The sequence below is a fragment of the Hyaena hyaena genome, unplaced genomic scaffold (assembly GCF_003009895.1).
Source record: "Hyaena hyaena isolate Hyena2069 unplaced genomic scaffold, ASM300989v1 scaffold_4, whole genome shotgun sequence".
In the NCBI taxonomy this organism is placed as follows: Eukaryota; Metazoa; Chordata; class Mammalia; order Carnivora; family Hyaenidae; genus Hyaena; species Hyaena hyaena.
In genome coordinates, this window is record NW_024080636.1 from 5834042 (window position 1) to 5856949 (window position 22908).

Genomic DNA, 22908 nt, shown 5'->3' on the forward strand with positions numbered 1-22908 from the left:
GGGCCGTCCTCCCCGTCCCTTCTGTGGCTGGGGAAACCGAAGCCTGGGGAGGTGGTGTGGCCCCGGGGTCAGGCGGCCACTCGAATGGACACAAGGCCGATTCAGAGCCCCGGCCCAGGCTCTGGGCCGAGGTGGCATGGCCTCCCGGGGTTGGGTTGGGCTCCCTGCAAGACTGAGGCTGGGGGGCCCGTGGAGCTGGCCGGGTGGGGGCGCCCCGGGCCCGGCCCCCTCCCCCCACCCCGGGAGCACGCTGGGTGCCGGCCACCGCCCGCTCCCCCTCGGGCCGGGCGCGGGAACAATGCGGCCTCTATGCCCACGGCGGGCCGGGCCGCCCGGCCTCCAGAGCGACATGGCGCCCAGGGCCGCGCCGCCTGGCCGCGGGGAGGGCTGGCGCCGGGGCCGGGCGCGGGGCTGGGCCGGCTCCCCCGGCCTCCTCGGCCGGCCGCTGAGTGGCCAGCCGCGCCTGCCGCCTCCTCCCTCTCCCGCTCGGCCGCGCCCCCCCCCTCCCCGCGCCTGGTGGTGGGTTCGGGGGTCCGGCCCACCCGCCTCTGCCACGTCTGCCATCCTCCAGGCACCCAGAGCATCTTTCAAAAATTCCCGGTGGGCGGGGCCGAGCCGCAGCGGCCGCCTCTGGCCCCCCCTCCCCGGGCAGCCAGTGCCAGATGAGAGCAGGAGACAAAAGTAGCATTTTCCTCGGCCTCCTGGGCTGGCAGCAGAGCCTCCCCAGCACCACTTGGCTCCTGGCGGCCCTGCCTCCGGGTGCCGGGGTGGCCGAGGCCCAGGCCGCGCCAGCCGCGACCGGGGGACCGATGGATGAGGGTGGCCAGAGAGCAGGACGGCTGAGGGCCCGTCGGACCTGGGGCTGCCACCGGGCTGGGGGGGGCCGGCCTCCTGGCCGGCGGGCCCTGCCCTCCCCCCACCACCGCCACTGTGCCCAGCCGTCCCAGGGGGCACCGCTTCCACTCCCTTGCTTTTGAGGAAGCTCCCCAGCCTCCTGCACCTTGGGTAAGTCCCCTTCTTCCTTCTCTTCTGTTGGAGATCGGCCGAGGGCTCTGCCATCTTGTGCTCCATGCCTGTTACGTTTCCTTCCCTCTAATTGGTTATCGAAATTCAAAATTCTATTTCCGACCCCCCCCCCCCAGCAACCAGCCTTCGGTGAAGTGAGCCTTTCCAAAAAACTGCAGGGAAAATGCAGAAGCCGGGCCCGTTTATTTTTAAGCTCTAGGCTTTGGGAATCACAATAAAAATGAATGTTTGTTATTTTACAGGAGCTGCATGCTCGATTGTAATTTGAACGAATGTTTCAGGAGGCGTGAATAGGTGCGGCCTGCTCGCTCCTGCTCAGCGGGGTCGGTTCCTCGTGGGGGTCTCGTTACTATTACCGTTATTATTATCGTCTTAATTTTCGGTGGTGCCAGGAGTGGCCGAGGGAAAAACACCAAAGCGCCCTTGCTCCTCCCTGCAAAGTCCTCGGCAGGCAGGGCTGGGCCGGCGTACGGGAGGGTGGGTTCTGCATTGAGAAACAGAGGCCCTTTTATTTTATCCGGCATCTTTAATGCTGCCATGTCCTCGGTTTAGGGATCCGGTTCTTTTCTGCCTTTCGTTTTATTTTATTTCGGGTGAGGAGGGGAGGGAAAAGAAGGCTCTTTTCGGCTCTCAGCTCAGTATGGGGAAAATCTTTTGGGTGGTTTGGTGCTTTGTTTTTTGAACACTTATTTAAGCCCAGGGATTCCGCCTAACGGCGCTGTGCCCAGCTCATAACCGCCCTGCCCACAGACGGTGCGTGGGGTGCACGTGGGCCAGACGGACCCTCGGGGGCCTGAGGCGTCCAGGCCCGGCCTGTGCCGGCTCCCATCCTGGTTTCCCATCTGCAGAGCTGCGAGCCCAGACACTCGACTGTCCGGGGCCTGAGCCATGGCCAGCGGGGGTGGAAGTCCCTCAAAGACCTTTGCGTGCCCAGGCCACGCTGAACCCCGTGCTTGCCCGAGTTCCTGTGATGGTCCCCTACCCTTCCATACTGCTGACCCTTTTCATTTAAAAGGTGGGCTTTGCAGAGTTCAGCTGCGAATCACCTCCGTCCTCTGGCAGGCTGACAAAAGAACCCACGGATGCAGCCTGGGTTTCCCCCCCCACCCCCACGTTTGAGGGTAGCTGGGGTCTTGATTTATGGAAAAGGGAAAATCAGGCCCAGAAAGTTCTACATTGCAACTGAGAGGAAAATTCCCACGTAAATACATCTTTGTTTTCCTAATTCGGAGGCGTTGGGTCCTGTCTGTGTGGGTCTGAGCAGCCGGCCGGGGCAGACCCCACCACATATAAAAGTGAGCTCGGCTCACACAAGCACTATCACGGCTGCTTTTGTTCTTAGATTAGGCAGCAGTCGATACTGGAGGTTTGGGGCTATAGAGACAGGCGGATATGGCAGAGATAATTAAAACATTTTCGTGATCGTGAATGTAGAACGCCACATTCTGCTGCTATGAGCCGGAGGGTCATTCCACCCCAACATTTAGCAAGCACCGAATAAAACACCGGCGACAAAATAGAAGTAATAGGAAAAAAACAGAGTGTCATAAATCCTAAAGCACAAGAGGCGAGAGTGGAGAGAGGTGGGTCGGGGAAAAGGAGGGCCCATCATTCTTGAAGAATTTATGCTTTTGATCGCTGCCCACGCCTCCTCTCCAAAAATTTTATTTTTTGGTATAACCAGTGTAGGTGAATAGGTCTCAAATCCCAAATCCTGGAATGACAGTCCGATTTCCTGAACATGACTTCATCTCCTTTTCGGAAATAAGAGCAAGTAGCATAAAATCAATTAATTTCCACAAATGAGCATTTTCATCCTGAATTTGTATTTTCCACCGAGATTCTGCTCACCTAAAGGTTGTAACGTGTACGGCTAGCACGTTTTACGCCCAGCAGAGCGGGGTGCTTCTGTGAGATCACTTACCATCTTTGTTTATTAACTTGGGTAATAACATTCTGCCTCCCCCCCTCCCCCCATCGGGAAAATGCCATGGAATCTTTTGTGTTCCAGATCAGGCAAAATATCAGCCTTCTCCACGGCACCCATTTCTTCTCGGCAGTTTTTTGGGTTTTTTTTTTTTTTTTTTTTGGAGGAAGTATCGCACAGAGCAGTGTTCTATCGTTGCTTGTACATAAATCCCACTGTAGGCTGAAATTATACATTCTTACAACACAGATGGGCTGGTCTGTCATTACGACTGCTGGGTCCTTGTTGAAACACACTGCGTATTTCAATTGTGGAGTCGACAATTTCGAAGAACGGAGGTCAAAATAAACAGATTGCGCTGGTGTAGTGGAACGGTCCCGTGCATCGATCTTCTCATCCCCCGAACAGTTCGGTAGCGGAAACACCCTCTCTGTCATTAGATTATAATTTAAATTTTGGTCTTTGTCTTTGCCTTTTAAGACTCCTAATGCCCTATGTAAACGGACCTTAAGGGTCTTAATTAATTACCAATTTTTATGTCATCTGGCAGCACAAACAGCGTTAACACTAGACTGAAATTCAAAATTACAGCATTTGGGACTTTAGATTTTGAGATCTTCATGAAATCTCTAGCTGTTCTGTATAGTGGACAGAAAATTGTTTTGAGATCTTTGTGAAAAATCGCATAATGTTTTGCATGTTTAAAGGTACATTTAAATCCCTCCCCCTCCCCCACAAAAAACATTCAACAGGTGAACTACAAAGAGTAGCTGTAAACTTGAAAAAGAAAATGATCTCCCCAAGATAACGAGGTGCAGAATTCATTGGCCATCAGCACACGTGAAGACAGAGAAGTTTTACGGCCACCGTAATTTACAAACGATAACTGTTTATGAGGTGAATTTGCTCACGTTGTGATATAACCAATTCTGAGGGTTCTTCCCCGCGGCCCCCCCATCAGCTCCTGCTGTTTCCAATTCTGGGGGTCCGGCCCTGCCCTTCCCAGCCGCCGAGGCTGCCTTTCCCTTGGTGCTTGCTGCCGAACCTGAGCGAGAGACGGGCGCTTGCTTCCGCCGTCTGCTGCAAGCTCCCCAAGGCTCCTTCCATTCGTTAATAGAAGCGCTTTGTTGTGGCTTGTTTATTTCAAGGAACGTACCTGTTGGTGGAGATGTTGGGGAGGGGCAGGAGGCGTGAAAAGTGGATGAAATTGGCCAGAGCTCCTTGCAAGCCGCTTTCTCTAGTGATTCTGCTCTTGGATTTTTTTTCTCCACTTGCTCCGTTCCCATGTGGTCTTTTCAGACCCCCGTGCCGGCATCCGAACTGTGTTTACTAGCAGCTCCAAGAACATGGCTGACGCGGGTCTGGGCGCTCTTAAAGACGGGCAAAGCAAAGCAGCCCCCGCTCTGAGGTCCAGGGTCTTGGAGGAACGGCAGAGTGATGGTGGCTACACTAGCAGCCGTGCGCCCACACCACGCCGGGCGCCTTTCCCATTTGAGAAAGCAGAGTACAGAAGAAGAGCGTGAGCTCTGGGACTGAGGCTGGGGCTCAGACTGAGTAGGTTTTATTTGGCCGTGTTGATCCAAGGCAAGGCATTTCACCTCTCCGTGTCCCCATTTCCTCGTCTGTAAAAGGGGGGCAGTAAGTGCCCCTGCCTCCTGGTAGCACACACGAGGCACACGTGGCGTGGCACTCGGCTCGCAGAGAGCACCACATGCCTGCTGGTAGCCCTTGGTTTCTCCCCGAGTCTCAGAGATGCGTGCAGAATGGGGGTTGGCACCATTTCCATCTGGCCAGGGGAGGCACTGGCCCTGCCACGGGGCCCCCAGATTCAGCCACCTGCTGAAGATGGGGGGTGGGGTTCAGACCTGGGCCTGCCGCCCCCCAAAGCCCACGTTCATTCTGCACGTCCACGCAGTGGTCAGGTGTGGACGGCAGGCCTGTGCCAGTACGGGTGCACCATGGTGTGTGCGTGTAACACAGGTGCGCCGCACACATGTCCTGTGTGCGTAACACACGCGCATGCAAGGTGTCCTGTGTGTGTAACACACTTGTGCGCACATAGGTGTCCCGTGTGCAGCACACACGTGCACACGTGTCCTGTGTGCAACACACGTGTCTGCACACGTGCACACGTGTCCTGTGTGCAACACACGTGTCTGCACACGTGTCCTGTGTGTAAAGCAAGTGCACACATGTCCTGTGTGTGACTCATGTGCACACACGTGTCCTGTGTAGTGCACACATGGCCTGTGTGTGATGTGCACACGTGTTGCGTGTAACACATGTACACACATATCTTGTGTGTAACACACATGCAGGTGCCATGTGCATGAAACACACATATGCACATGTGTCATGTGTAATGCACATGTACACTTGTGTCTGGTGTGTGGCACACATGTACACACCTGTTCTTTGCATATAACATGTACAATCTCCTATGCATGTAACATATGCACACACACGTGCCATGTGCAACACACACACGCACGTGTCCTGTGCTTGTAGCACATATGTGTCACGTACATGTAGCGCCCATGTGCACACATGTCCCGTGTGTGTAGCATGACATGTCCTGTGCTTGCAACACATGTGCATGCGTGTGTTCTGTGTGTGACACATGTGCACGCACACACATACACGTCCCATGCGTCCCCTGGTATGTCGGTGGTTTCCAGAGGTTTCCAGAGATGGGCTGGCATTTGGAGGCACCACATCCCCTTAAGGCAGGCACTCCTCGTGGCTTCTCGTGAACCTTGGAGCCCGTGGGCCACCCTGGGGACGCCCGCCAGGCACTGTGCCGCCCCGCCGTGATGGGTCGGTGTCCGCGGCCCAGGGCCCAACTGGCTTCTGGGAGGTGAAGGAAGGCCCTTTGGCCGGGCTGGCTGCACTCTGCGACCTGGCCGGGCCTCGCCTCGGCTCCTCCAAGGGACAGGCCATTCCGGGCCCCGGCCATTTGCAAACTCCGAGGACTGGAAGCGAGCCTCTGGGCCCGCGGGAGGAAATGGCGGCGCGGGCAGGCCCAGCACAGGATCTGGGAAGACGGCCGAGGGAGGGGAGCGGCCGGAAGGCCCAGGGGTGGGCCTGTTGGCGCACTGGCAGCCCTCCCGCAAGAGGTGGCCAGCGGGGTCAGTCTCCCTGGGGCAGGTCTGCGTGTGTCCGTGTGTACACCTGATGCGGGGCTCAGGCCGCCCGGAGGCCACACTGAGGTTTCCCAGCCCACCTGCCCCCGTGGGTAACGTGGTGGGGATCGGGGCGGGGAGGATGTGAGGAGGTCGTGTGCACACCCAACACACCTTTGGACACAGGCCGGCTTAATGACAGTGATTCTCACTACAGGCCTTGGTTCTGTCTTTAAAGCGGATGAGACGGCATCAGACTCGGGAAACGGTTCAAGGTGGCATGTGAGAGCCTGTCTGGGAGGCCCCAGCTGGCTTGTATTTCCCCTCATTGGGGCCTCTTAGGTGGAGACCAGAGGCCTGGATTCTCAGGTGAGCCGCGTGCCCATCCCAGCCTCAGTTTCCCTGTCCATAAAGCAAGGGGATGAATCCTCCCCAGAGGGTGCTGGTGGCATCCAGCGTGGTGAGGTCACCTGCCGTTCCTCCCCTGGACGGGGAACGGTTGCTTGTGGACCTTGGGAAAAGGGTCCCCGGCCTCTGGGCCCCGCGGCCCTGGCTGGATGGGAGACCCCCAGAGGGGAGCCGCGGTGGGGGCCGCGGGGACTGGGCTGCCCCAGCGCGTGCAAGGGAGCCTCTGGCCCAGTTTCCTGGGCGCCCAGCCCTGCCCTGGGATTCCTGCAGTGGGTGTGCCCGCACTTCCGGCCCGGGCGTGGGCGGAGGGTCCCGGAGGCAGACGCGGTTCCTGCTATTCCCTCCTGCCACAGCCTCCTGGTTCTGCGGCCTCTTCCCGCTCAGCAGGGCGAGGACCCCCACCTGAGCCCGCCGTGGAGGGTCCAGGCAGCCCCCCCGCCGGCCGTGCACAGGCGCGTGTGACATGACGGCGGCCCGTGGCGGCGGCAGTGGGGTGTGGGGCGTCTGCAGGGCGGAGAAGGCGCCCTCCGCTCCGGCCCTCACAGTTGCGATCAGCAAATAGTAAGTCTCCCGACGCCAGGACCTTTGGAGGCTCCCAGCACCTGATGGGTGGGCCTCGGTCCAGGGGGCTCTAGCGCCAGAGGGGAGCTCTGCCCACCCCCCCCACCGGGGACGGAGTCTTGCGTGGAAGGCCGTCCCGCCCGGCTGCCCGGCCTGTGCCACGGTGCCGGCCGTGGCTCTGGGAAGCGGCTTCCAGGGGGCCGCTCCTGGGCCTGGGCGGATGCTGTGCCGGAAGGGCCGTGAGCCTCCCGTTGCCGGGGGAGGAGAGAGCGGGACGGGCTCAGGCGGCACCAGTGTGGGGAACCAGAGAGGCAGGCACCCCGAGTTCCATCGGAGAGGGAGTTGGGGGCCACACTGAGCTCGCCTCAGGGAGGGTCAGCACATATCAGGTGTTGCACACAGGACTCAGTTCCTTGGGGTTGGAGGACTTTTGTTGACCTACTAAGTGCCAGACTTGGCTGACTGTTTTGACCTTTTTTTTAAACATCATTTTATTTTGTTTTGTTTTGTTTTATCTTATCCCATCTTATCTTATCTTATTAAGCTTATTTATTTATTTTGAGAGACAGCAAGCGAGTGAGGGGGCAGGGAGAGAGAGCGAATCCCAAGCAGGCTCCATGCTGTCAGCACAGAGCCTGATGCGGGGCTCAAACTCACAGCCTGTGAGATCCATTTTAAAACGCACAGTCTGACTCATTCCGTTTCACGCTAACATCTCGTCAGTGCTAGCGGGTGCTGGCGCCATTCCGGTGCTGGGGGTGGGGTGGACAGGCGAGGGCCCCGCCGGCGTGGAAGGCAGGCGTTAGCATTAGCAGTTTTCTGTGTGAGAAAACCAAGGCTCAGAGAGGCCAAGGAAGGTCCCCAGAGTCACACAGCTCGTGAGTGACAGCCCGCACCTGCGTCGGCTCCCTGACCGCAGGGCCTGCGCCCTCCCCTCGCTGGGTGGGAACAGCTGGATGTCAGATCCCTCTTTATTATCTCCTTCTCATGGACGCTGACCTTGGGGGGCTGTCCCCAGACACGCAGTGCTGGGACGGACCTGTCCTTGGTGCCAGAGTTCTTTCGCCCCCAGGGAGAGCCAGGGTTGCCTCTGTCCCTTCCTTCGGATGGGCCCTGTCTCCTACTGGTTTGGGGGTCCAGACAGTGCCCAGGGTGGCAGAGGCGATGGAAAGGGAGGGAGTCAGGGTTGCCGTCCTTGCCGTCAGGGTTCTTGGGGCCGAGGGCAGGGAAACGTCCAAGGTTAAGGCCCAGGTGAGCTGTGGACCTCATCACTCCGACACTGGGAACAAAAACCTCTGGGGGCTCCTCTAGAAACTGGACAAGGCAAGACCGTTGTGCAGCCTTTGATGTTCTCAAAATGGCCCTTTCCGCTCTGTGCCAAATTCATACCCTTCCATTGTGCCGGGGGCCTGCGGTGTAGATGACGGGCTGGGGTTTTTCAAAGGTTCTTCATGTGGGGCCGGGACCCCTTTCTTATGGAAATGCCCACACCTCGTGCTAACGTGGGCAACGTGGATCGGCCGGGAGCGGGGCCATCGGCACCTGCTGGGTCTATTCCGTGGCAGGGGTCTCAGCGGGGCGGGGGGGGGGGGGGGTCCCTCGGGGCAGGGTAGGACCGAGGTGCTGGGCTGAGGGCGAATGGGGACCATGTCGCCTTTGAGGATCACCACCCCGTCCGTCCNGGAAATGCCCACACCTCGTGCTAACGTGGGCAACGTGGATCGGCCGGGAGCGGGGCCATCGGCACCTGCTGGGTCTATTCCGTGGCAGGGGTCTCGGGGGGGGGGGGGGGGGGGGGAGTCCCTCGGGGCAGGGTAGGACCGAGGTGCTGGGCTGAGGGCGAATGGGGACCATGTCGCCTTTGAGGATCACCACCCCGTCCGTCCACGTGGTCGCTGCTGTGGCGCCCGTGCCCCTGATCCCACAAGTTCAGATGTCTCAGCCCTGCTCAGGGTCCATTTCGTTGTCTAGGGCGCCTCCCGGGGAGGCTGGGGAGCCTGCTGTGGCCAGGCCCTGGCTTCTGGCTTGGGGTCCAGGAGGGACAGACTGCACCATCCCGTGACTGGACCAAGGAGACCTTGTTGCATGCCGGGTCCTCTGCTATAAGGGTAGAGCCGTGACAGGCAAATGTGTCTGCCTCCCACTCACGGGCACGGGGACCTCACTTAGCAAACGTAGGCACCCTCAGGGAGGCCCGGACCCAGTGCTGGGTCGGGGCTGGGCCCAGCCGGGCAGGGGGCAGAAAGTCAGCCCGGAGCTCACAGTGCCGGCCCGATGAATCCAGGAAGCCTCCCGGAGGTGGTGGCCCCACAGCCCTGGGCTGGTTACTGCATCCAGCCCGGGCCCTGCCACGTCCCAGGGCCCTGCTGCCAGGCACAGCGCCGCCCCTCCCGCCACCCCACGCCAGCCCTGCACAGGCCACATCTGCTGCCGTGACCGAGCCAGAGCTCCACCTCCCCAGGCTCCGTCCCCATGGAAACCGCGGGGGGGGGGGGGTTCCTGCTGCATTTGGCCCGCTGACTGGTTTCCATTAGAGCCAGCCTGCTTTCCTTGAGCCCTGCCCCTGAAGTTCAAGGCTTGCCCTCCCCCCCCCAACCAAGTTTCTTTCTGCATATGCTGAGCACCAGCCTTCTGTGCCACGGGGCCGGGAACCCCTGGGTGGAGTGAGGGCCTGGGGGGCTTCTTCTCCCCCTCGCCCCTGCTCCCCGGGTGCAGGGTCCCGCCCAGGGCGACGGTGCTCTTGTCTTGACCGGCTGTGGACTCCGACCCTGTCCGCTCTTGCCCAGGTACGGCAGCTGCTGAGGGCCTCCTGGCTGGGCCACAGAATCCGTGGGGGGGGGGGGGGGGGGGGTCAGCAAGGCCCCCCTCTCTCTCTGGGCATCAGTTTACCCGTCTGTAAAACGAGAGGGTTGAAGTGTCTCTCCGGCTGGCTGCCATGCAGACAGGAGGAGAGAACGAAAGAGAAAATGAAGCCGACGCATCCCCAGCGCTCCCCGGGTCACAGCCCTGGGGTTTTTTGTTTGTTTTCAAAGAGGGAGTTTTTTTTTTTTTTTAAGGGAAGGAGGCATGGAATTTGACCGGAGGTGGCTGTTGGAGAGCCCGTGGGCGCCGTGGACCCGGCAAGGCCCGGCGTGGCTGCGGGCAGCGGGGGACTCCGGGCAGCTGTGCCCACAGGCCCCACCTGGCATCTGCGGGTGGCAGCGACCTGGCTGTGAACGCAGTGAGCGGAGGCACGGAACGTGCCCATGACAGAATCCAGAGGGCTCTGGAAAACTACCCGAGAGGCTTCCGGAGGTCAGAAATGTGGGCAGAAAATGAGATCCAGATTTAAAAAAAAAACCTGGCTGGCTCACTCCCCTGGGAGACAGGCCTGGGAGGGCACTCCTTGTTGACTTTGAAATGCTTGCCCAGGGCTGGCTGGTCCACGGCAGCACCCCCCACCCCCGCCAGCCCCAGCCTGGCATCCTGGTGGAGGTGCTGCCTTCCCCTCCACCCCTCAGGACGGGGGACAACTCGCAGACTTTGGCCCGCCCTGCCTTCTGCTGGACCCAGCCGGTGTCACCTGGGGATGTCTTCCAGCTTACGTACAAGGGGCAGAACCTCGGAAGCAGCAGCCCTTCACAGGGGCCAGGAATGACTGGCGCCAGTTACTTTCCTCCCGGGGCCTCGGTGTTCTCAGCTGCGAAATGGGGATGATAACACAGACCTGCAGGCACGTGGGAATGAGGCGAGATTTGGGGTCGAGCTGGACAGTGGGTGGATGGTGGCATCAGAGCCGCACGCACCCCAGCACTCTCGTCACGTTGAAGCAGGCTACCCCTTCCAGATCACCACGTGCTCTGCAGGGACTACCCAGCCTGGCCCCAGGGAAAGGAGTTTGTCAAGGTCACCTGGAGCTGCTACTTCAAGGCCGTGGGTAGCTGGCCCTCTTCTTCGTCCGGGATCCACCCACTCACCTTCGGGCCCGCCTCCCCAGGGAAGCCCACGGCTACCTGGGTTTGCCAGCAGATCTTGGGGGGAGGGAGGAGCAGCCGACTCCCGGAATACCGTCACCACTGCAGCTCAGAGGACGGGCCATGGTGGTGTTTTCGGCTTTCTTTCCTGGGGCAGGAGTGGAACTGGGGTTCGAACGACCGCTTCCTGGGAGCCAGCACCTTTGGGCACCCCAGCCTGCCCTCCCGTAGTGGAAGTAGGCCGAGGGAGCCAGCCGGGAGAGCAGGCTGCGGCGTGGCCGAGGTTGATTTAGACATGCGGGGAGACGGGGATAATGTAGGAAATGAAGGAAATTTCCCCAGGGAAAGGGGGAAGAGACGAGAGAGGAGCTTAAGTGCCCAGATAATTATAAAGCATGGCTCGGTGATTTATGGCGAGCAGGCCGGCTCCTCTGGTCTCTGTGCCCCTCCCGTCGCAGTCCCCTGTGCCCCAGAGACCCACTGGTGGGGGAGGCAGAGAGGCCAGCGGGCGCCGCCCAGCACCCAGGCTCTGCTTTGTGTCCTGGGGACAGAGCCCCTCTGTGCGCCGAGCCCTGACGTCTGCTATCTGGGGCGACCTCACGGAACACACGAGCCGCCAGCTGGGAAGCCGAGGTCCGGGAGGCTGAGCCCCTCACACGGATTCTTAATGCAGGAGCCCCAGCCAGACCCGCTGGCCCAATAGAGCAGTGACGGGTCAGGGTGGAGGTGACGCCTCTCATTCTTGCTGCAGGGGGAGGTGGAGCCGGGGCCGTGGATCCGGGCAGAGGCCAGGTGGTGCGTTTCTCCGCCTTGGAATCTGGGCGCGCCCTAAAACTCAGTGAGGACACGGCTCACCATGTTGGCCCGGGTGCGGGTGAGGCTGTTGCTGGCCCAGGTGGGCTGCCCGGATGGCGCGCCCTTTGGGGCCCGACTGTGGGCAGCTCCCCACCCCCCCCGGGAGGTTTCCTCTGTTGGGACCAAAACTGTCCCCTCCTTCCCTCTAGAGTTCCTGGGGGCTGTCCCCCAGCTGCTGACCTGTGGAGTCAGCCTTGACTCCCCTCCCAGCCGCCCCCCAACCGTGCCCAAGTCCTGCCGTGCAGACATACCTGCAGCTTAGTGGGTAGGTCTCATCCATACGGGATCGTGGGATCCCCATGTAGGGCTCTGCCCCGACTCCTGCCCCAGGGGCTCCCTTCCAGCTCCTGGCTGAAGTCCGGTCTCCCCCTTCCTGGGAAAAGAGAGGATCCCAGCAGCCTGCTCTGCCCCTCTCCGTGTTGCCACCCGCCTACTCTCTAGGCTGCGGCGCAGCATCACCTCCTCCTGGAAGCCCTCCCTGCTCTCCACCTGCCTACTGCCCTGTAGTCCCATAGCTCCACGCTTGGGTGATGAGGTCATGGTATGAGTCTGCCCTGGAAGACTGAGCCTCTCCAGAAGGACAGGCCAAAATCACCACAACCTGGCACAGGGCAGGCGCTTGGGGAACGTTTCGTGAATGAATGAAACGGGATCCAGAGACTGAAACGGAAGAAGCAGAGGCTGTGAGTCACCTTCCCTCCCACCGGACTCGCCTCCTGGCCTGGGGAGTCCGGACGCCTGGAGACACGGGACAGAGGCTACTTTTCCACCTCCACCGGAACGTTCCCTTCTGCACGACCCCGAGGGGCTTGTGAGCCCCCTCTCCACAGACAACGTGGCTGTGCCCTGAGCACCTACGGCCCATGGAGGGAGGACTCCAGGCCAAGGGAAAATGGCGGCCGCTTCTTGGGGGGTTCCGGTCGGAAGACCAGCTGTGAGAGCAGCCCGAGCAGGCTCTGCGGCCATTTCCCACCACGTGTCGTCGGAGCAGCGGCTTGTTCTGTTAGTTGAGGTCAGATGTTTCCAGTTCATGAATTTCCTGCAGGGCCCTGCTGCCGCGTTGCAGCCTACGGGAGTCCTCATCCTCCAGGAAGTCCTCGAAAATGCCAAGCCCTCCTGCCTCCTCTCCCCTGGCAGTAGGCTGCCCAGCCCGTCCGAAGCACCTCCTGCACGCCTCTTCTTCCTCGTTCTTCATCTTCATGGGCCTGTGATTTCTGAGGGCCCTGACGTCTTTGTGCAGCCGGGGCAGGTCTGGGGCAGCTTCCATTAAGGCCTTTTTCTCTTTTTTTTATATGTATTTATTTCTAGAGACCGAGTGTGAGCAGGAGAGAGGGAGGGAGACAGAGAGAGAGAGAGAGAGAGAGAGAATGAATCTCAAACAGGCTCCATGCCATCAGCTCAGAGCCTGACATGGGGCTCAATCCCATGAACTGTGAGCTGAAACCGAGTCAGACATTTAGCTGACTGAGCCCCCCAGGCGCCCTCCTTTATGGCCTTTTAAAAAGCGTACCTTATGGGGCGCCTGGGTGGCTTAGTCGGTTAAGCGTCCGACTTTCGTTTAGGTCATGATCTCACGGTTCATGGGTTCGAGCCCCGCGTCGGGCTCTGTGCTGACAGCTCGAAGCCTGGAGCCTGTTTCAGATTCTGTGTCTCCCTCTCTCTCTGACCCTCCCCTGCTCACGCTGTCTCTCTCTCAGAAATAAATAAAGCATTAAAAAAAAAATGTGCCTCAGGGAGGTGACACTTAACCAACAGGCAGGGGACCTCAGTCCCTCCGGGTTCTGCTCTCAGCTTGCTGTGTGATCTCAGGCCAGCCCCTCCCCCGAGCTGAACCTCCATCCCCACCCTCTCCAACCTGCGCCGCTGACGTTTGGTGAGTCTCTGGAAGGTGCTGAGGCCCCGGGTTTGGGGCGGCTGCCCCAGGTGTGCGCCAGTGATCCTGGGCTTCGAGCTGGGACCCCACTTCTTGGGGTCTCCCCGGGGGAAGGGGGGAAGATCTGGGCAGGAAGACCGAGGTGTGAGTCCTAACACGTCTTCCGCACATGAGCCACGGAGCATCTGGGTGCTGTCCAGTGTCGGTGTCTGGGCCCGGCGGCTGTGACAGAGCCACCTGAGGGCACACGGTGCGGGAGACGCTGCCAGGAAAGGCCAAGGCCGCCCGCCTTGCTACACGGGAGAGGGTCCCCCTGGGAGGGGGGTCCTCCGCAGCCTGGGCTCAGCAGAGGAGGGCCGGGCGGCTGCTGCTCTTTCTCCTTTTCTCACTTGGGCAGATCTTGTGGAATGAAGAAAACATTTAAATGAGAGACGTTTACGGGAGGTGTAGGATGTTGCCATGAGGGCAGCGCGTCCCAGGGGCCATTGAAAATGAGCAGAGGTGACTTGGGGGCCTGGAGGGGCCACGGAGGTTGGGGAGCACTTGGAGGCCCCTCGAGGCTGATGCTGGTGGCCGTGCTCCCACGTTGGGGCAGGGCCCGCCCACCAGTGTCCGTCTGTGTGCAGGGTGCCCAGAGCCTGATGTGGGGAAGGGACGTCTGTGGACAGTTTGGTGGCCGCGCTAGCACTGGGCCCGGTTCTGCGCCACTAGATACCTTGATGTCTTTTGCAACAAACCCTGACTCGACAGAGCCCGAGGTGGGTGTGCGAACGGGCCTCAGGCAGCCACTCCCTTTTCTGGAACCGAGGTGGGGATTTAGTGTGGTGTGCGCTGGCCACGCCGTTGGGAGTTTCGTGTTCTTTCGCTTCCTGACATCAGCTTTTTACAGTTGCTGTAAATGGTTGCTTTTTAAGCCATAAAACTGGGGCGCAGAGAGGCCGGGCTCCTTGAAGTCCACAGAACGCGGCAAGTTCTAGGCGGCCTGTTTGGCTCTGCGGCCGAGGCTCCCCGCCGGGGCCAGCGGCTCTGCCACTGGACGCTGTGTCCTTGTGGGTCTGGGCTTGCCTGTGCCCCTACCCCGCCGCCCGCTGTGGTGGCTGTCGCGCCCCACGTCCCCGCCAGAGCCATGTTGGCTCAAACGAAGCTGGAGAGTTGCGGGTGCAGCCCGGCTTGTGCATCAGGCCGCCTCCGGCTGCAGGATGTGGCTGCCCGGAAGCTCACGGCCTACTTCTGACCCCTTCCCGCCTGTCCGGGGTCCCTCTGAGGCCTCGGGTGTCTGACGGGACCCAGGGCCAGGCCTCCGTCCTTCCCGTTTCTGCATGTAAGTTGAGGGTATGCTCTGCGCAGGATTCATTAGCAACTGGCTCTTGTGGTGCGGATGTTTCTCTTGCACGTGACCTTGGAGGAAGGCCAAGTTTAATGCTGAAGAGAAGCGTGGACGAGGCAGTATGAGCCCTCTGGGGGTCTGAGCTCCCATGGCTCTGGGCCCTGCGGCTGGGCCCACATCAGGGTCCCTGCCCCACCGTGTCTGCTCGGGCCCCTCGTCTCGCATGTGAATCTGGGGAGGTGGGTGTCGCTGTCCCTGTGTAGCACGTTGGGAGCCTGATGCCCAGAGAGGTGAAGGGGATTGTCCAGAGCTGCAATGGGACCTCAGTCGCCCCTGGACCCCCCTGCAGACAGACACAGGAATGTTCCAGAGACCAGCGATACTGACAGGCGACGGGAGCAGGGTGGGGACAGGCGACAGGGGAGCAGGGTGGGGACCTAGTGTTGTTTCAGACAGCTAAGTGCCAGCCATGTGACAGAGCCTTGCAGAGCACAAAACTGCGTGGAGAAGAAGCTGCCAAGGTGGCCTGGGCCACCCCTGTCACGCAAGTGACCACACCATGGGGCGCAGGCTCTGAGGGGGACTGGGTCCCAGTGTGGGGGCCCCAGAAGGGGAGCCGTGGTGGACATCGGTGAGCCAGCCCTGGGCTTGGGACTTCCACTCCTGTCCGCTGTAACGCTGGCCATGGCTCTGGGGGCGGCCGTCCTCTCCCACGTCCCCGAGGAGACGGCAAGAGAAGATGATCTTGTGCCTGGAGCCGAACCCCAAACAGGCAGCGCAGACGGAGAACGACGGGCTCGGCAGACTTTTAGAGGCTCCGGGGGCAGGTAGCATGAGGGCTGCCTAGGCCAGAACATGGTGACGGGAAGCAAGCAGAGAGTGAAGATGGGCAGGCCGAGAGAGGGCCGCCGTGTGCCGGGCCCGCTGGGGCCTCCCCCGCGTGGGTCCCCAGTGGACACTCTGCCTGACTGTTCTGTGCCGTCACTGGGAGCGTGGGTGCCAGGACGTGGGAGCAACAGAGTGTCCCAGGGGGAGAGCATTCTGTCAGTGCTGCTCTGAAGCTGGACCGGGCGCCCGGACTTCACATCACACCCCCCGCCCCGGGCCACTGTCTAGAGTTTTCGAGCCATGGCCACGTGTGGCTCCTGCGTCTCAGGGGTCAGGCCAAGGGCCATACCTGCTCCTGCACTGGAGCCCTGCTCACCTGCCGGGACAGAGGCTCCACACCCCCTTGTGTGTCCAGAACAGACGTCGGGGGGCCTCCCCCAGCTCCCCGGAAGCCCAGTTTCTACTCCTGACATCGACTAGTTGTATTGAATTGGGCTATTTGCAGAAGGGGGGGCCTCGGCTGCTGGGCCTGTAGGCACCGTGGTGAGCCGTCCGTGGGAGCACCCCTCTGTGAGCCCCGTCCAGAGGGAAGAGTGGGGGCCTGCTCCGTTGGCTCCCCCGGGCTGTTTTGGGGTGCTTCTTCCCTGGGCAGCCCCAGAGCACTGTCCCGTCCACTCCAGGTGAGGGTGGCGGAGACGACCTTGCTCAAGGGATTTCCTGGGGGCATCATGTGGGCTCCGGCGGGTGGGCCTGGGGTTGTCCAACAGACATCAGTGCAGGGGGAGAGGCCGAGAGGGCGTCCCAGCCGGCTACGCAGGGGCTGTGTGGTCCTAGGGCAGTGCCTTCCCGGGGACGGCCCCCCTGCTGTAGGATAGTGGGATGCTCCGGCCAGAAGCCTCATCCCGCAGCTAGGGAAACTGAGGCTGAGATGGAGAAACAGGCTTAGAACCCAGAGCTGTGTGACTCGGGGTCCTGAGTCCACACTGCCTGCAAGACAGGGGGCATCGGGTTCATAGGCTCCTGTACATCTCCTTCTTCAGGGGGTGACATTGGGGCTCCGTGCAGCATTTGGGGGCTGGGAGTCCAAGCACATCCTGGGGACCCCACCAGCAGGCCCCCTCCAGCCTCTGAGGGCCTCATGAGTCCCATGACACCCACGTCTGGGGCCTCTGCCGGGAGGGCTGTGAGCCACTTGGTGGCTCCAGGTGGGGGGACCTGCTCAGGTGACAGGAAGGCTTCGGGAAGGTCGCACTCCTGAAGGGATGGAGCAGCCGCATTCTTGCACCTGAGGTGGGGGGGTCCGTGGGAGCCTGGCATGTTCAGGGAGCTGGGGTGCTCAAAGAGTGCAGGGGAGGGAAGGGAAGGGAACTCTGTGCGGGGACTCCCCTCCCTCCCGGCCACCCGGCCACACCCAGCCTGGGGCAGAGGCAGAGTGGGTCCGTTCCTTACCTCCGGGAGGCAGGCAGGGCCGGAATCTGTGAGCCGATGCCGGGGCCCCAGGCTGCTCTGACCCAGGCGGCATCGCTGGAAGAGTGACCTAAACGATGGGTAGGAATGAGGAATAGGGCTTTGATGGCAGGAGAACGTTCTGGGCCCGGGGGACAGTAGGTGCCAACGCAGGGCTGGAGCTGGGGGGAGGGGCACTGTGACGGCAGCCTCACCGTCGGCCCCTCCCCTGCAGACCTTGGAGCCGTGAGCAGCAGGACTGCAAGGAAGCCTGTGGTTGGGGTGTGGTCTCGGGTGGGGGTCCACCCAGGGTCGGGAACAGGGCGGTCAGACGAGGCTTTCCTTGCGGTCAGTAACCCGCCTGCAGTGCGGGGATGGGGGGCACCTGTGGGTGGTTGTGGTGGGGGAGGGTCACGCTGAGCCCCTGCCCCAGCTGATGGCTCGGTCACCTTGTGTCTTTCAGGACCCGACTCCTCCCATCCCCCCCCCGCGGAACTGGGACCCATCGTGGCCTTTGGGACACACTCCACGACCACGTGGCCCAGGTAGATAGACGGCCTTAGCTCTGGGCCGGGGCAGGGGGCAGCCCGGGAGGTGGGCGGCCTGGCGGGAGGGGAGCGTGAGCCATCTTTCAGCCTTCCGCAGGGCCCGCCCCGCCCAGGGCTCCCGAGGGGCTCACTGGCCCCTGGCAGGTGGATGAGGCCCTTCCTCCAGGACGGGAGCGAGGTGTGCGCGTGGACTCCGTGGCTTGCCGTGGGCCGTGCCTCTCAGTCCCGCTGCCCGCCCAGCGGCCGGTGTCTCTGATTCACCTCTTCGGGGCGGATGGAAGGAGAGAGGGCCGGGCCGTTGCTGCAGAGACTCTCCCGGGCGAGCTCTGACCGTCACCGCCCGCGGCCCCGGCTGCGAGCCGGCCGACTGGACAGGCTCCTTTGCAGCCTCAGTTTACTCATCCCTAAGACTTGGGGCAGAAGTTCTTCCTGGTGAAGGGTTGGGGACACAGAGTAAGTCCCAGAGCACGCGTGGCTTCGGTGAGGGCCCAGGGGCTGGGACGAAAGTCTTTGCACCCGGGAGGCCCCCAGAAAGCACAGTGGTTTATACCTCACTCAAGGGCAGGAAGCCCTGCCGGTGCTGGGGCCGTGCCCGTGCTCTTCCAGCCTCGTTCTCTGCCGGAGCTCAGCAGGTTTTCGGGTTTCCGTGTGCCGGCACTGACACAAGAGGGCGAGCGGAGGCGGCGTGGGGACGTGGGGGCGGCCTCGGCTCCGCGCGGCCAGGGGCCTTGTCTCCAAGGCGGCCTGGAGGCTCTCAGCGCTCCGGGAGCTGGAGCCCAGGCCTGCCTTGGCCACGGCCACAGGCCCCACGTCAGGTTCACAGCCTTGCGGAGACCTGCATGTGGGGAGAGGTCTCCACGCTGACCTCAGGATCTGAGCGGCGCCGTGGGGCGCTCCCAGGCCCGTGTGTACCCGCCCGTGGCAGGTGCGCTGTGGGGCCTGCGGGGGGTCCAGCCTGGCTGTGTTCCCCCTGAGGTCTCTGTCCGTGCCTGGAACGGCACTGCCATACCCAGGCTCGGCCTGGGGGCTGCCGCCAACCCTGAGGGCTCACGGAAACGGCCACACCGTGGCAGGGACCTGAACCCCGGTCTTGAGATCAAACCTCCCGGGTCCCGGCTCTCCCTGGCCCTCAGTGCTGTGTGGCCTCGGGGAAGCCATGGCCTCTCCCTGGGATTCTGTTTCTCATTTGCAAAAGGGGCATCCAGACCTCTTCCTGTGCCCCCCTCCCCCAGGCACCAAAGGAACAGAAGAGGGAGCCTCTCTTTCCCGCCAAGAAGTGGGGGTTCTGGCTTGGGAACAGTCACAGCCCATAGAGATGAAGCCTATACACACAGCCCCCACTGATCACGTGGGCCGAGAGGGAATGAAGGTGTTTTAGGTAGTATTTGTGTTTGTCCGGCCACATAAATGAGTAAAGATAGGAGTATAAAATGTGCATATGTTTCTATTGAAGCTTAGAGTAACACAGAACATACACAAGGGTAAAAATAAACAGCTGAGGGAATTGGGGCAGAGGGGAAATCAGAGGTAGGCCCAGCAGAAGCTGAGCCACGTAGAAGTCTGCTAGTTGCTGGTGCTGAGCTGTACATTCAGCCCTGAGCTTCCCAGCAGCCAAAGCAAAGAGGAAAAGACTATCCCTTGCAAGAAGTGATGTTCAGGGAGTACCTTCTGCCACAGTGATGCCCAAAGAGCTGCCTGGGGGTGACGCCCTGGATGAGGGCATCATCATAGTGCTGGTCCCCTCATCCACACCAGTGCCTCATGCACTCTGTCACTTGACTGTCCCCAACCCTAAAACCTAGGTTGAGAGGTAGTAAGGGGGCCCAGGCCAAGCCATCAGGCCTCGCCGAGTCTGATTTTGAACGAGCATCTCTCTGGCCCCAAGTCCACATGTTTGCGGCCCAGAGGCGGATGACCCTGGAAAATTGGGCTGTTCCATTCCCAGCGTTTGGGGCACAAAGTCACACTTGGGGTCCTTGAGGTGACCTCACAGCCCCTCAGGGCAGGGGGAGCATCGGGGTGGGCTCTTTCCCAAGACTTACACAGCATCTCTCTCCTTCCAGGACTCACCCCTGCGTCCTGCAACCTTGCTCTGCGGGTGACTCTGTAGCTCACGTGACTGTCCGTGCACCACCCTCAGGTCAGTGCAGCAGCTTGGACATTGAAAACCAGGGCCACCCACCCCCCCTGCCCCCGGTACCGCCCTGGCCAGCATGTCTGAGGTGGGACGTGCACACACGTAGCACACATGGAGCTAGTGGCAGACGAAGGAGCGAGCAGGCGGTGCTCACACCCAGGGCGCCGCTGTGGCCGCTCCAGCGTCGGCCGTGACCTACCACCGGCCTCTCTCTGTGGTCAAGGGACCAAGGTCCACCCAAGTCAGGGGCTTGCCCAGGCCTCTGGCTCCAGGGAAGCTGGCCTCAGGCCCGTTTCTCTGGCTGCCTTCTGCACAGAAGTGGGGGAGGCGCCATCTGCCTCGGGGGCTCGGGGGTCCGCGCTGGGAGGGCTGGGGCCAGCTGCAGGGGCTGTTAGAAGTGGGGTGGGCAGAGCACAGGGGCTCACCTGCTGGGCCCCCCCCCCGCCCCCCCCCGCTGCCCCCTATCCCGTTGCCCCGTGACCCCAACGGGGGACTGTGGGGCCCAGAGCCCCCCTGCCCACGCTCCGCTGCCCCCAGGAGCCGGCCCGCGGTGCAGGCCTCGGGGCCCACTTGGCTGGCTCCAGCCTCCCGGGGAGTCTGTGGGGCATGTGGGCCAGACAGGCATCCCCTCCCCGCCCCTACGGTTGCCATGGCCGGGGCAGGCCTGCCTCCCACGTCCGGGTGGAGAGGACCCCAGGCTGTTGCGTCTGGGCTCAGGACCCCTCTGCCAGCTGGGCCTCGTGTGTTTATAGGTCCAGCTTGCCCACAAGACCCTGCAGACGCGGCCCCCAGGGCTTTGGTGTCTGCCTGCAGCTTGCACGCCAGCCGGTGCCGGGGCAGTGGGGGGGGGGTGGCCGGTGCGTGGAGCACAGGTGGGGACAGGGGGAGGCCCCCAGAGGACGCGGGACGGAGGGCAAGGGGGACCTGGCGCGGGGGTGTCAGGAAGGGGAAGGACAGAGTGGAGGCAGAGAGAAAGCAGGGCAGGGCACAGGAAGAGAGGAGACATGGAGCAGAGCGACAGGAAACGGGGGCGGGGGGGGGAGCCTGGAGGTGCAGCTGGGCCCAGGCGTCCCCAGGGCCTCTGCCGGCCTGTGCCCCGGGCCGTCTGGTGCAGGTGCTTTCCTGGGCGCCCACTGTGAGGTCCCCTGATGTCTCACTGGCAGCTGGTAGCCTCCCGAGTCCAAATGACACCCAGGCCCCCAGAAGGTGCATTCCTCATGCAGACGCAGGCACCACAATGTGAGCCTGGGTCCCGCGTCCCCAGGCCCCGACAGACACATGCAGGAGGCCACAAGGGCGTGTCCCCAGGAGCATAGGCAGAGGTCGGAGGCGGCGGGGCCAGCCCCCCTGGGAGGCTAGACGGGCCCATGGGCCAGGGCGACGGGGCCCATAGTGGCTGAGGCCCAGCTCACGTGGGGAGGGGCCCAGGTGGAGAAGAGCAGGTCTGGACGAGTGGGCTCTCCCATATCGCCTCTACTATGCACTGGACAGACGACAAGGCCGGTGCATACAGTAGGTGCTTGCTTTGTGCTCAGCCACAGCCCGAGTGGTCACCAGGATGACCGTACGGCCCAGTCACTCACTGCAGGGGTGAGAACAGGCCCGGGGCCAGAGGGGAGGGCGCCCCTCCCGTGTGCACACACGCCCTCTTGCAGCCCCGGCATTACCGGGCAGGTGGGGTTCCTCATCTCCATTCTGTTCGGCCTGAGACGGAGGCTGGGGGCTGGGAATAGCCCAGCTCTGGCCTCACGTGTGCCCGGAACAGGGGTGGTTGGGATGATGGTGCTGGCCTGGGGGGCCAAAGGCTTACGGGGATCGTGACTCGGCTGGTGGGCTGTCTCTGAACTGCCTCGCTTCTGTTCTCCTTGAAGTCTGCCCAGACTTGGGCTTCCGGGGAGAGGTCTGGACGCAGGAGGCCCCCTCCGTCTCTGGTCCCTTCCCTGCGCTGAGCCCCTGGTGCCTCGCCCATGCCCAGCGCGGACAGGACCTCTGCTCGGCACCCCGTGGTGGCCTGTCCTCTGCGGGGACTTGGCCCTGCCCTCCGCAGCACCCTGGGTTCCTGTGGACAGACGGGCCGCCCTGTTTCTCAGAAGTTGGCACAGACGGGGGTTCACAGAAACGTGAGGCCTGGGATGACGGACCCGACACCCCGTGGCAGAGCCCCACTGAGGCAGGCACCCAGGGCCTGCTCCCAAGACTGACCCGAGTCTGACGCCCACAGCCAGGGTGAAGCAGGAACTCCTGACGCTAAACTTCCAGCCAGCCTTGATTTACCCAGATAGACGCGAAGGCCTTAAAGATAGCTTGCGTTTGGTCTTTTGGTCCCAGTGAAAATACAAAACAGAATGAGGGGCTTCCCTCGGTGCCTCTTTATTGGTTCTGAGCAGCCGAGCTCTGGCTGGGAACGGTTAGCCTTGGCAGGTGAGGAGAGAAGGGACCGGGAGACCCTTGCGGACAGGCTGCTGGGAGAGGGCTGCCCCGGAGCTCCCCTGGACGGCAGGCCCTGCGCTGGACGCCCCTCCCACCAGCGCCCTTGCTGGTGGTAACAGCCCGGCTGGGTGGCCGCCACTCCCCGCGGCGGGCTGGGGGGGTACCGAGGCTCAGGGAGGTCGAGGGGCCAGCCCTGGTCTCCAGCAGGTGTCGCGCTGCTGGATCCTAAGCGGTGGCCCCCCCGGGGGGTGGGGGGGAGCGGGCCGGGGGCCGGCGACAGGGCCGATGTCTCTGTTTCGGCACGCTTGGGTCCGAGCCGCTCTGCTCCACCACCACCAGCACGCACACCTAGCCTGGCGGCCTCAGTGAATCGGAGAGGCCACGACACCCTGCCACCTTGAGGAAGACAAAGTGGACGTGTCAGTGGGGCTTCCTGGGGTCACCAGGTATAGAGGAGTCTGGTCCTT

The 22908-nt window shown here is 62.0% G+C and overlaps 1 long non-coding RNA gene across 2 annotated transcripts; it reads left to right on the top strand.

The window, feature by feature from the left end:
• The first annotated feature begins 712 nt into the window (after positions 1–712).
• LOC120233590 lies at positions 713–22350 on the top strand. 2 transcript variants are annotated; one of them, XR_005528861.1, is made up of 4 exons: positions 713–1005; positions 17790–17871; positions 19938–20014; positions 21883–22350. It is a non-coding gene; the product is annotated as an uncharacterized LOC120233590 (long non-coding RNA). The 2 variants fall into 2 exon arrangements; XR_005528864.1 differs by lacking the exon at positions 713–1005 and adding an exon at positions 14397–14483.
• Positions 22351–22908: the final 558 nt, after the last annotated feature.